The 12,014-nt window shown below is 51.6% G+C and overlaps 1 long non-coding RNA gene across 1 annotated transcript in view; it reads right to left on the reverse strand.

Moving 5' to 3' along the window:
* LOC146401141 (uncharacterized) overlaps positions 1-11,499 on the reverse strand; it is a 59,562-nt gene extending 48,063 nt beyond the window's left edge. The window contains exons 1-2 of the long non-coding RNA XR_014809514.1: positions 11,078-11,499; positions 7,354-7,475 (exon numbers count right to left, since the gene is read on the reverse strand). This is a non-coding gene — a long non-coding RNA (uncharacterized LOC146401141). The remainder of the gene's footprint in view (positions 1-7,353; positions 7,476-11,077) is intronic.
* Positions 11,500-12,014: the final 515 nt, after the last annotated feature.

Genomic DNA, 12,014 nt, shown 5'->3' on the forward strand with positions numbered 1-12,014 from the left:
CTGGTCCTTGCTGGGGGTCCTGCAACTCGCTGGTGCCATTTGCAGTGGAGAATAAGTCTGACATAGCCTAAGAACGATCGGGCTGCCTGCATTACCCATTTGCTGCCTCGAGGATTTAGTTGGCCAGCGAGCAGGATCTGCTTTGTACCATCTTTCTTTTGTTGTCTCAAGTAATTGGCTCCCACCCGTGAGATAAAAACCACTGGCAGGGCTTCAAATCCCTATGCACAGCACACGTCATCTGTGGACGTAGTAAATACGCATCACATATTATATGAGCTGCTACTTTTCATATTAATGGGATTAAGAAAACCCAAATCCAAGAGAAAATGTTAGCAAGGATTATTGACCCTTTGTCATGTACTTCCTCAATCAACGGATGCTAAGTAAATACAATTATGTTTATGTCTCAAAATGTAAAAAAACAATATTTATATGCTTTAGTTATAAAAATAATGAATGACTGAGTTCCCATCGTGGCGCAGTGGAAACGAATCCGACTAGGAACCGTGAGGTTTCGCGTTCCGTCCCTGGCCTCGCTCAGTGGGTTCAGGATCCGGCGTTGCCGTGAGCCGTGGTGTAGGTCGCAGACATGGCTTGGATCCCCCGCTGCTGTGGCTGTGGTGTAGGCCAGCGGCTGTCATTGCGATTCGACCCCTGGCCTGGGAATCTCCATATGCCGCAGGTTTGGCCCTAAAAAGCAAATAAAAAAAAAAAGAAAAGAAAAGAATTCGTATTTACCATTTATTGAGTGACTATTACGTGCCTGGCCATTTGTGATGCCCTTCATTTGAAGTATCTCATTTAATCCTCACGACAACCTAACAGGTAGGTTCTAGTGCAACCCCCACTTTACAGACAAAGAGTTTCAGTAACAAGTAACAAGAGGCAGAGCCAGGCTTTGAGACGAGACCGGCCTATACCTTCAAGTATAAGGAAACATAGGTCTCATAACCTTTCTGTTCAGACATGGGGTGAAAATATTTCCAATTTTGTCCTTCTGGCCATCTTTTTTTCCATTCTTTTTTTCATTGAAGTGATTTTATGCAGAATATTTTGTTTTGTATTTTAACAAGTCACCTTTATATATCAAGTTTTCTTCTATAGGAGTTCCAGCTGCTAAAGGGGCTAAGGATCAAGCGTTGCCACATCTGTGGCATAGGCTGCAGCTGTGGCTCAGATTGGATCCCCGGCCTGGGAACTTCCGTGTGTTTAGGGTGCTGCCGAAAAAGAATTTTTTTCCTATAATATCATTCATTGCCCACTGCATGGTTGAATTGGGGGGGGGGGTGTTTGTTTGTCGTTTGTTTTTACCTGCGGCCATGTCTGTAACCTTTGCTGCAGCTTGTGGCAACTCTGGATCCTTAACCCACTGAGCAATGCCAGGGATCGAATCCAAATCCTCACGGAGACTACGTTCTTAACCCACTGAGCCTCAGTGGGAACTCCACTGCTGAACTGTTTTTATTTGATCACTTCCCTGTTTGGGGACATTTAGACGGTTTCTAAAGGTCATTATTGAACAGTGTCGTGGCAGACTGTAAAACCCCTTATCAAGACACACAGTGTACTTCTCCAGTCCTCCAATCTTTGCTAGCCATGGGGCTTGATTTGCCAAGAGGACGTGAGGCAGTGCACACCAGCGGAGACTGGAGGTATGGTTGCCCATTGGGGGTGGCTCTCGGGCTGCTCTTGAGAACCCTACAATGGCCACCACCTGACGAAGCCAGCTCACCCTGCAGGATGATGAGATATGTGGCCCAGTCACCCTGTCACCCCCTGACGACAGCTTGCTGACGGCCAGACCTGTGAGTGCGGTTATCCTAGAGCAAACTGTGACCAGCCAACTCGCCAGCTGACCACAGACCCATGACCGAGCCCAGCAGGACTTGGATAGCTGACCTGGGTGAGAAGAACCACTCAGCTGATCCACAGAATTGTGAGCTGATTAAATGGCTGCTTAAGATCCGGGGTGGTTTGTTACACAGCAAGCCCACCTGATACATGTTGCAATGCATCGTCTTGCACATACAAGTTTGAGAGTAGCAGTTAGAACATGGAGAGATGGCGCGAGGCGTAGGATGGGATGAAGGCACAGATGAGCTGATGTTTAGGATGGAGACGGGAGGCTAAGAATACGTGAGGATGCCTGTGTGCACCTGCCCGGTGCCTTTCAAAATCTGAATGTGTTTGCTGGCTCACTACACTGCACCCGGACGCCACCTATCAGCGAGTGCTTATTTCACCACATGCTCACCACCAACGCATAGTATTCTTTTTCCTCGTCACCCGTATGTAAGTGAGCCTGACCTCTGCGTGCTTCAATTTCACGCTCTGTGACTCCTGGCGGGGTTGAGTTGGTTTTCCCAGACTTCCTCTGTTTTTCTTCTCCCCATTCATGTCCTTTGCCCATTTTACACTGGATATTCCTCTTTTTCCTCTTCAGACAGTTTGTCACAGGTGTTGCACATAATTTCCTTCGTTTCCGGTTTGCCTTTTAATGATCTGTACACGGCCTTTAAAGTCAACTTGATTGAGGTACAATTTACATGACTCAAATGAAGTCACTCAAAGTGTGAAGCGGGAGTTCTGACAAATGCATACGCCTGTGTAACCACCACCACAGCCGAAACGGAACGCTCTCATTACCCGTAAACATCCTTCCATGCCCCTTTCGGCCGGTTTCCACAGTGGCCCCAGGCAACACTGATCCACCTTTTCTATCATAGACTAAAATTATCTGGGCTTTTTGAGACACAAAATGTTTGCTCCGCTTCTTATTAGTCCAACCCAACAATCTCTTCCTTTAAGATGTGTTCATTTAAAGAGCCCTTCCCACACTAAAGACTACGTAAATACTCACCTGTGTGTGCTTGTGCTCATTTTTATACTTAACCTTCAGTTTTTATGGGATTTATTTGAATGTGTATGGTGAAGCATCTATTCATATAATTTCCAAAGAGTTTAACAATTATCTAATATCATCTTTTTCTCTGATTTAAAGATGCCATTTTTAAAATCATACATTGAATACAGGCACACACACATACTTGAATCTGTTTTGATTATCTTTTTTGATCCCAAATGACTGCAGACTTTTATCACTGCAATGGATTCACAGTCCTTGGGGGTAACCGGCAGGGTGAGCTTGCCCTCCTCCCAATCACTGCCTATCATCCTTTCAATTTTTTCTTGGCCATTCTGCCCATTTTTTTCTTCCCAATGAACGTGCGTATCATTTCATCAGGGTCTAAAAAAACGCCTGGGAATCAGGGTCTTTAATCACTCTTTACATTGTTATTGTGATTTGCATGTTCACTTCTTTAAGTCTCATTCATCCCCGCAGGTTGTAGAATTCCTAAGGACAATAGCCATTTCTTTCTCTCTTTCTTTTTTGCTTTTTAGGGGCGCACTTGTGGCACATGGAAGTTCCCAGGCTAGGGGTCCAATGAGAGATACAGTTGCAGGCCTACACCACAGCCCATAGCAACGCTGGATCCTTAACCCACTGAGCAAGGCCAGGGATCGAATCCGCAATCTCATGGTCCCTAGTTGGATTCGTTTCTGCTGCGTCACGACAGGAACTCCAGCCATGTCTTATTTCATGTCTCTGACATCTTTGCAGTGCCTCATATTTAGAAAATGCCCAACAAGTGCATGGTGACACAGCAAACACTCCCCAGAATTCTACATTGCCAGAGCTTTTTTTTTTTTTTTTTTTTTTTGCTTTTCAGGGCAGCATATGGAGGTTCCCAGGCTAGGGGTCAAATCAGAGCTGTAGCCACCGGCCTACACCAGAGCCACAGCAACGCAAGATCCAAGCTGCACCTGTGACCTACACCACAGCTCATGGCAGCGCCGGATCCTAAACCCACTGAGCAAGGCCAGGGATGGAACCTGCAACCTCATGGTTCCTAGTCGGATTCGTTTCTGCTGCGCCACGACGGGAACTCCCTAAAATGTATTTTAAACTACCTATCAAAGGAGGACAATCAGTGGACGCTGTACCTCTGATTTCAAGATCTATTTTCAAAACTCAGGTAAATAGTGTAAAATGGAAATATCAATATTTAAATGAGCCTATACAAAATAAACTTATAAAATTAAAAAATAATAATGAAATCAGCGCCAAAAAAAGGGGCCAGCGTCTTTTACTGCCCTTCACCAACACCCTCACGTTGACTACGACTAAGTCGAAGACGCCGTCACTCGGACTTTGCATCATTTTGCTCTGTGTGTGTTGAAACCTAGTTAGTTGGCTTCTATTACAGGAATAGCTCCATATACAGATTTAAAAAATATAAAACCTTAAGAAAAGTGAACTAAATCTTTATGACTGATTCATACATAGTCTTGACTCTTCAACCTTGGCGGCGTCCATTTGCAGCGAAATCTACAGTATTACGGCTGAACCTGCCCCCAAGAGCCCATTCCTCCACTCAACTGACACGAAAACGGAGACCCTGAAAAGTGAGGTCGGTCGCGCACCTCGTTGACTGCACACCTGGGACTGGATCTGGCGTCACCTGCTCCCAACCGCGGGGCACTCCGTGGCAGCAGGCTGTGCTGCTGCAAAGTTCTTGACCGCTTCTCTAAACCAGATTAATTTAAAGCTGCTTTTGTAGAAGCAACGCCTTGTAAAATTTCAGCCCTTGTTTTGGGGGGTGGGGAGATGACGTCATGAAATCAATCAGAGGACTCACAAGGGCCCCCAAACTCAAAAGATGAATTTTTGCTAAAACATGAACTGGCTCCTTAAAAAGAGCAACATCACTTTCAAAACAAAATAGCAGCCCAATCAAGCTCCTGAAGATTATACATAAGGGGCATAAAACGTGAAAAGGGGGAGAAAGAGAAAATGCGGCCCCGAGCACCGAAGGAGAGGAACTCTCCAGCTACAGGCTACGGGACAGCAATGGCGGGACCCATCAGGCCGCAGAGAAGGTGGGGACAAAATGCCCGGGAGGCGTGCTGGGCAGGACCGGCGAGAGAGGAGAGGGGGAACCCTGCCGGAACGACGCCCCTCTCAGAGGACTCCCCACCTGACTTCAGCCGCGGAGATGAGCGGGGTCGTTGCCTAGACTCGGCTGAAGACAGCTCAGGACCCAGCGAGCAAGTGATGGGACCGGGGGGGAAGTACCCCCTGGTCAGGGGCAGCCGCATGGTCACGTGAGCCAGGAGCAGGGAGGCCCGAGAGGAATGCCAGGCGGGTGACCCTCGGCTCTTTACGACTAGCGGCGCCAGGCAGGAGTTCATCGATCCAGGCGCTGCAACTCAAGCAAAAGGAAACTATTTACATCACTTTTCAAAAATTTTTATTTTTTTGGCTGCACCTGAGGCAGATGGAACTTTCAGGGCCAGGGATTGAAACCTCACCACAGCAGGACCCAGGCCGCTACAGTGACAATGCTGGGTCTCTCCTCTGCTGCACCACCGGGGAACTCCTACGTTTCACTTTTAGAAAAACGAACCCCCAGAAGAGCATTGACTAGAGAGCGACCTCTCTGTAAGGATGGAGCTCTAGGAAGTTCCAGACCCACGGGTACGCAGTTTCCTATCACTCGACAGTTGTCAACAAAATGCGGCTTAGCCCAGCCCTTTTCTTCTTTTTACAGGTTGGACTAAGGAGAGTCTTTTCTCAACCTAGGGACAAAGTAACAAATACGGAGGTTGGTTCTGGGAAGCCAGGCTTCTCTGGCAGGTCTGATTCGTTTAGCTTGACACAGCACAATGATTGGTTTTTGAAAGAAGCAAAGCTGAGTCCAAAACCAAACAACGAAAAAAGTGATTCGAACTCCCGTCATATGCAAAACCAATTCTAGGGCAGACTATAGATTCAAATGCGGAAGGCAAAACAATGAAGCTCTAGAAAACAATAGCAAAACATCTTCGTGACTCAGGATAGACACATGTTTCTCAGACAGAACACACGGAAAACCCAGATCTTAAAGGGAGACAGATAATCTGGACTGTGCCACAGTCTAGAACTTCTGATCAACAAAAGCCACTATGAGGAGAGAGCGTGAAAAGGCACGCCATGGAGTGGGAAAAGGTATTCGTGATACGTATGCTCAATGAAAGCCTTCTGCCCAGAATATATAAAGAAATCCTGCAGGAGTTCCCATCACGGCTCAGTGGTTAACGAATCCGACTAGGAACCATGAGGTTGTGGGTTCGATCCCTGGCCTCGGTCAGTGGGTTAAGGATCTGGTGTTGCTGTGAGCTGTGGTGTAGGTCACAGTCACAGCTTGGATCTGGCATTGCTGTGGCTGTGGTGTCGGGAGGCGGCTACAGCTCCGATTAGACCCCTAGCCTGGGAACCTCCATATGCCACGGGAGCGACACTAGAAAAAGACAAAAAAGAAATCCTACAAATCGATAAGAAAAAAAAAAAAAACCCAACTTTAAAAAAAGAGGTCAAAGTCTTGAAGAGGTATCTCATCAAAGAAGATATGCAAATGGCCAGTAAGCATAAGAAAAGGGACTCCGCCTTACTGCTCAGCAGGAAAATGCAAATTGAAGCTCAGTGAGGTTCCAGGGCACATCCAGCAGGAAGGACAACATTCAAAAGACAAACGTGGAGTTCCCACTGTGGTACAGAGGGTTAAGAACCTGACTGCAGTGGCTTGGGTCACTGCAGAGGCTAGGATTCTATCCCCAGCCTGACACAGTGTATTAAAGGTTTAGGCACTGTTGCAGCTGCAGTGTAGGTTGCAACCGTGGCTCTGATTTCAATCCATGGCCCAGAAACTTCCAAATGCCTCAGTGTGGCCATAAAAGCAAAAAAAAAAAAAAAAAAAAAAAAAAATCAACAGCTGGTAGAGACATAAAGCAATTAGAACTCTAACATCCTGCTGGCGAGAACAGAAACTGGTACAACCACTTTGGAAAATTCTAGGACAGTATCCACTAAATTTGAACCCACCATCCAGCAATTCTACTCTTGGTTTGCGTTATAAACGTGCACGTAAGGGCATGACCAAAAATCCCCATCGAAGCATTCACTGATCCAGTAAGGAAGGTTATTCACTACAGTTCCAGCCTGAAAACCAGCCAAGTATCCATCAACCGCAAGATGGATAAATCGTGCGGTGGTCACACAATGGACTACCACGCAGCACTGAAAAGGGAGGGACTGCCATCACTACCACATGGAGGAGTCTCTCAAAACATGACCTGAAACCAAAGAAACCAGACACAAAAGAGTGCAGACGATCTAATTCCACTTAGACAAAGTTCAGAACCAGGTAAACTCTGATGGCGGCAGAACGAAATGGCGGTTCCCTTTGGGACGTGGGTGGCTGGCGACCGGGAGGGACGCGGAGGCCTTTTTGGGCGTGGATAACAGCCTACCTTCCGATCTGGACTGGATGATCCAGGAAGGTCCACTCTGAGGAGGCACCGAGCTCTGTCTCCACGATTTGAGCACGTTTTTGGAGTAGTTATGCTTCAGTTAAAAAGGTATCTAAGACGACCTGCACAACAACACGAGTGTGTGAGTGTGTGACTGTGTGCGTGTGTGCGTGCACATGCACCTTCCTGAACTCTATGCTTCAAAACGGTCAAAATTTATGACAAATTGCTAAATTTTATGATGTATGTATTTTACTATGATTAATTTTATTATTTATTTATTTATTTCGTCTTGTCTTCTCTGGAGCCGCTCCCACGGCCTATGGAGGTTCCCAGGCTAGGGGTCTCATTGGAGCTGTAGCCGCCGGCCTACACCACAGCCACAGCAACGCCAGATCCAAGCTGCATCTTCGACCTACACCACAGCTCACGGCAACGCCGGATCCTTAACCCACTGAGTAAGGCCAGGGACCAAACCCGAAAACTCGTGGTTCCTAGTCGGACTCATTAACCACTGAGCCATGACAGGAACTCCTAATTTTAAATAAATTTTTCCAAAAAGAAGGACCCAACATGGCTGACACCTTGTCTTCGGACTTCCGGCCTCCAGAACAGTGAAAGAATAAATGCCTATCATTTCCGGCCGAATAGAATGAAATAAAATAAACTGCAGCCCGTCTCCTCCCCCACACAGTGTACTATGTCGCTCACGTAACAATGTGCCTACTGGGCTCCACTGAGCTCTTGTATCGGTATTTTCTGAAGCTCAACTTGAGTTTCTTATATTGGTAGTATCTGCCCCCCAAGATAGATGTTTTCTAGTACAAAATTTTTCTCAGCTTATTTCATTTTATTCTTTTTGGCTGCACTCACATCACGCAGAGTTCGCAGGCCAGGGATCAAAGCAGTGCCAAGGCCCAGCCATGCTAGATCCTGAACCCGCCTTGCCACCAGGGAACTCCAGGCTTCAAAACTGGAGGGCGTGCCCCACCTCGGTGCCTGAGGCCTGAGGCCCGAGCGCACAGCAGAGGCGCCTGAGCCCCGCCAGCCAGCTTCCCTCGTCCCCATGGCGTGAGGTTGAACGGGTGCCAGGGCTGATCTCAGCCGCGGTCCCCACAGACCGGGTCCTGACTGCACTGAGGGGCTGACCGGACCGCAGCTCCACCAGGACCCAGTCCCGGCTCTCCGCTGACCTCACCAGTACATTCTTCAGAGCTCGCCTCATCCCTGGCAGGAAGTCTAACGGGAAAGAGCACAAAGCTGAGCTGGTCAAACACCCATCCAGCAGACGCTGGCCGGGTCTCTGTACCTCTGAGGCACTTTGCCAGGTTCCCTAAGTGTGGAAGGGTGCTCTCGGCTCCATGGAGAGGTCTCGGGTGTTAGAGGGGTCAAAGGGTTACCCCGCAGGGGCAGTCTAGGGCCTGGGTGCCCCCCGGAAGGAATGCGGGGATATGGACCAGGGGCAGCTTTCTGCACTGTCCCCCGGCTGTCCCACCTCCCTCCCCGATGGTTGCTGTGTCTGCTTCCCGAGCCCTCCCTCGGATGGGGAGCGGCCAGGAGAAGCAGGGCCGGGCAGAGGGGTTGGGGGTGGGCAGGGCGCAGTAAGGCCCTGCTCTCGTTTAGGGGAACAGACACCCCTGGATTAGCTCCATGCCAGTCAGTCTCCAAACCAGCCCCTTTCTGGGAAGAAGCTGTGCTGTCGTGGGTTAGTTTCTCGTCCTGCACCAGTTTCCTCCACCCACCTGTCCGCTGCGGAGCAGACCCCCGATTTGGTACCCAATCCATCTTCCTTGACACATGATTCAGGGGAGGCCCAGCCACAACCGGGGCCCTGGCCCAGGCAGAGATCCTGAGTGGTCCAGGCCCACCGTGGGTTCCTCCTCCCTTTGCCAGGGGCTGGTTCAGGCTAGGTGTCTTAGGCTGCTTATCCGAGACCCGGGGCATCTGAGGGGGCTTCTGGGGAAGTCTGCTCTCTTTACAGAGACTGTGGATCACCGGGCAAGCACTGCCTCCAGCCCGGAATAAAGCCAACACCAGGGGTGGCCGGGCAGAAGGAACCTGGCCCGTTCTTTCCTTGCAGCCCTGAACTACTCACCTCCAGAGACTGACTCTGAGCCCTTGTGATAGGACAGAGTACATTTCCTCATGATTTAAGCCTGTGGGCCACTGGGCTTTCCCGCCACCGCAGACTAAGGAACCCCGATGGCACAGAAACTCCGAGCAGAGTTAGACGCCCCCGCAATTGTCCCGGACGGAAGTGGGGCTGCGGTTCCACAGCCTCTGTTTTGGGGCCGGGGTGCCCGGCTCTCCTGTCTGCACGTTGGCACATAACACGTCCGCTTGGAAGGGCCACACGGCACAGAAAGCAGGGGGCCAGCATTTGCCTGCTCACTGCCTGGAGAACTTCTCTTCGTGAATCCGTTTCAGCTCAAAAAGCAGCCTTCTTTCTGAATTTGCTGCTCCTCCTTTGAAGCCTCTTTGAAAAAAAAACCTGAAATGAACATCATCGGCCATGGGAGGTTGAACGTGAGCCACAGAGCATCCTGGGAACGCACTGGCCACACCCAGCTGCGGCCAGCGGGGCACCCGGCAGGGACCCCGCCTCAGCCCCATCCTGAACATCTCCTCCAGCAAGGCTGGGATGGGACCTGCAGGTCTAAGGAGCTCCCCGGGCAACCCTGACGTAGGGGTCTGGGACTTGCGTTGGGGCACCAGGACCGCGGCCGACTCCTGCTTCAGGCGCAGGCTGCGGTAAAGAAAGGCAGCTGACACCCCGGCTGCCTGCCCGCCCTGCCTCGCTGAATGAATCTAAGCTTCTTCCTGTGTCCAGCAGAACTGACCATAGGTGGCTCCTGCCGTTGTGAGGGTGAAACACGGAGTGCAAACTGTACATCCACACGTGGCCACACCTGTGTGCTCACTGGGTACTGACAGTAGGCTCTTGGGGACCAGGGCCTGTCCCCCTTGCTCAGGCTGTACCAGTGTCTGCTCTCCGGTGGGTCCAGGCCTTCTGTAATAAATAAGCCCAGCCGGCCGGGCTCTCCATCACCTGGCGAGAAGCCGCCCGCACACCTGCGCGGTGCACTCCTGGTCCCCTGGCCAGCCTCTGGCTAAGGCCGGCCTGGGTGTCTGACCACTGCTCCCCGGAAGCAGCTCCTAACAGGGAAATCGAGACAAAGGGACGGTCCTGTTTGGGGACGCACATGCCAGCCCTTCCCTCCTCCATGGGAAAGGGGAGGGGGGGGGACCTGGGAAACCCAACTCAGCCGACCCAGGCGACGCAGCCTCCACACCCGCACTGAACGCTTACTATGCCCTGACGCTGGGCAGTGAATCTGGGTCTGCCCCTGGCCCCTGCCACCCCCTCCATGCTTCCACTCGTGGGAGCGCCCCGAGGGCCAGAGTCTGGAGGAGGAGGAGGTGATGGCACCCCCAGTGGCCCAGATCTCCCCGTTTCACCTCCCTTCCCGAGACCCCATCTTCTCCAGGCTCCAGGCGGGGCTCACACTCCTCCTGCTTTAGGCCTTGCCCTGTCCTGCTCCTCCCGAGGGGCCTGGCCCTTTGCGATGCTCAGGGTTAGGGTGCAGACCCCATGTCTCGGCCACAGCCCACTGGCATTTCCTAGGCCGTGGGGACATGTCCTGGGGAGGCACTGCCCAAGGGAGCCGAAGACGGAAGCCTTGGCCGTGACCACCCTCTTAGAGCCGCCTGGAGGTCTCCCTACCTGCTTGTCCCTGCATCACATGCTCCATCCTGGTCTCAGAGTGGCTCAGGGCAGCTCCGGGGGTGGCACACACAGCTGGCTGCTCATCGGAGTGGTGGATGGGCAATGGGGGAAGGGAGCCCCCTGGAGCAGCCCTACTTGGCTCCAGTCTTCATGGCGGCAGCGGGGCGGGGGGCGTTGGGAGCCTCCTTTCTGTCCCCAAAGTGATCTCTGCGGGGGAACGGCCGGCCCATGTGCGTCTTCACCTTCTCTGCCCAGCTGACTCTCTGCTCGGCCTTCCCTGCCCAGGGCGCCACGTCCTTTGACCCCTTTGTGCCTTCCTGTCCCTCCCTGATCTCTTGACAGTCGTTGGCTGTGCTCAAGACCAGGCATTACACGTTAATAAGAGTCTGAGTGACGCCCAGAGGCACAGCAGTACTTCCAAGCTACCGTGTGATGTATTTCTTTTAATAGTTTCCAAGATTCAGCTGTTCAGTGGACAGTGGGGCCCAATTTAAACACCCTGCAGCTGTGGGAACACACGTGGAAAGAGGCCGCTCCCGGGCCCCGGGGCACTGAAGAATGTCACCTAGACACAGAGTTTCTGGAACTGCCTACAGGGACAGTCAGGGACTACACAGCCTCTGCTCCTGGAGGAGCCCTGGAGGGCCCTGAAATGTGCCCTCCGGGATGACACTGGGTCCCCTAGGGCCCCCCAGGCTGGCCCTCTGCCTCCTTCCGTGCACCCAGGCAGCCCCATCCTCTGAGCAGGCTGTGAGCCAGGAGGCCCCTGGGCGGGGCTGTGCCATCCCACTGGCGCAGGAGGTTGATCAAAACCGGCGGCCCCCGCGAGGCCCTATTCACAGGCTCCTCTGCTGAAGTGCCTGTGTCCTCTCCGGCTGCACTTCCAGCGCGTGGCCGTGGACTGCTGAGCAAGTACGCACCCCGGGTTGGGATT

The sequence above is a fragment of the Sus scrofa genome, chromosome 7, assembly GCF_054392235.1.
Source record: "Sus scrofa isolate SSC_HxYL_T2T_F1_AM1 chromosome 7, Sscrofa_HxYL_maternal_Yorkshire_Landrace_v2.0, whole genome shotgun sequence".
NCBI lineage: Eukaryota > Metazoa > Chordata > Mammalia > Artiodactyla > Suidae > Sus > Sus scrofa.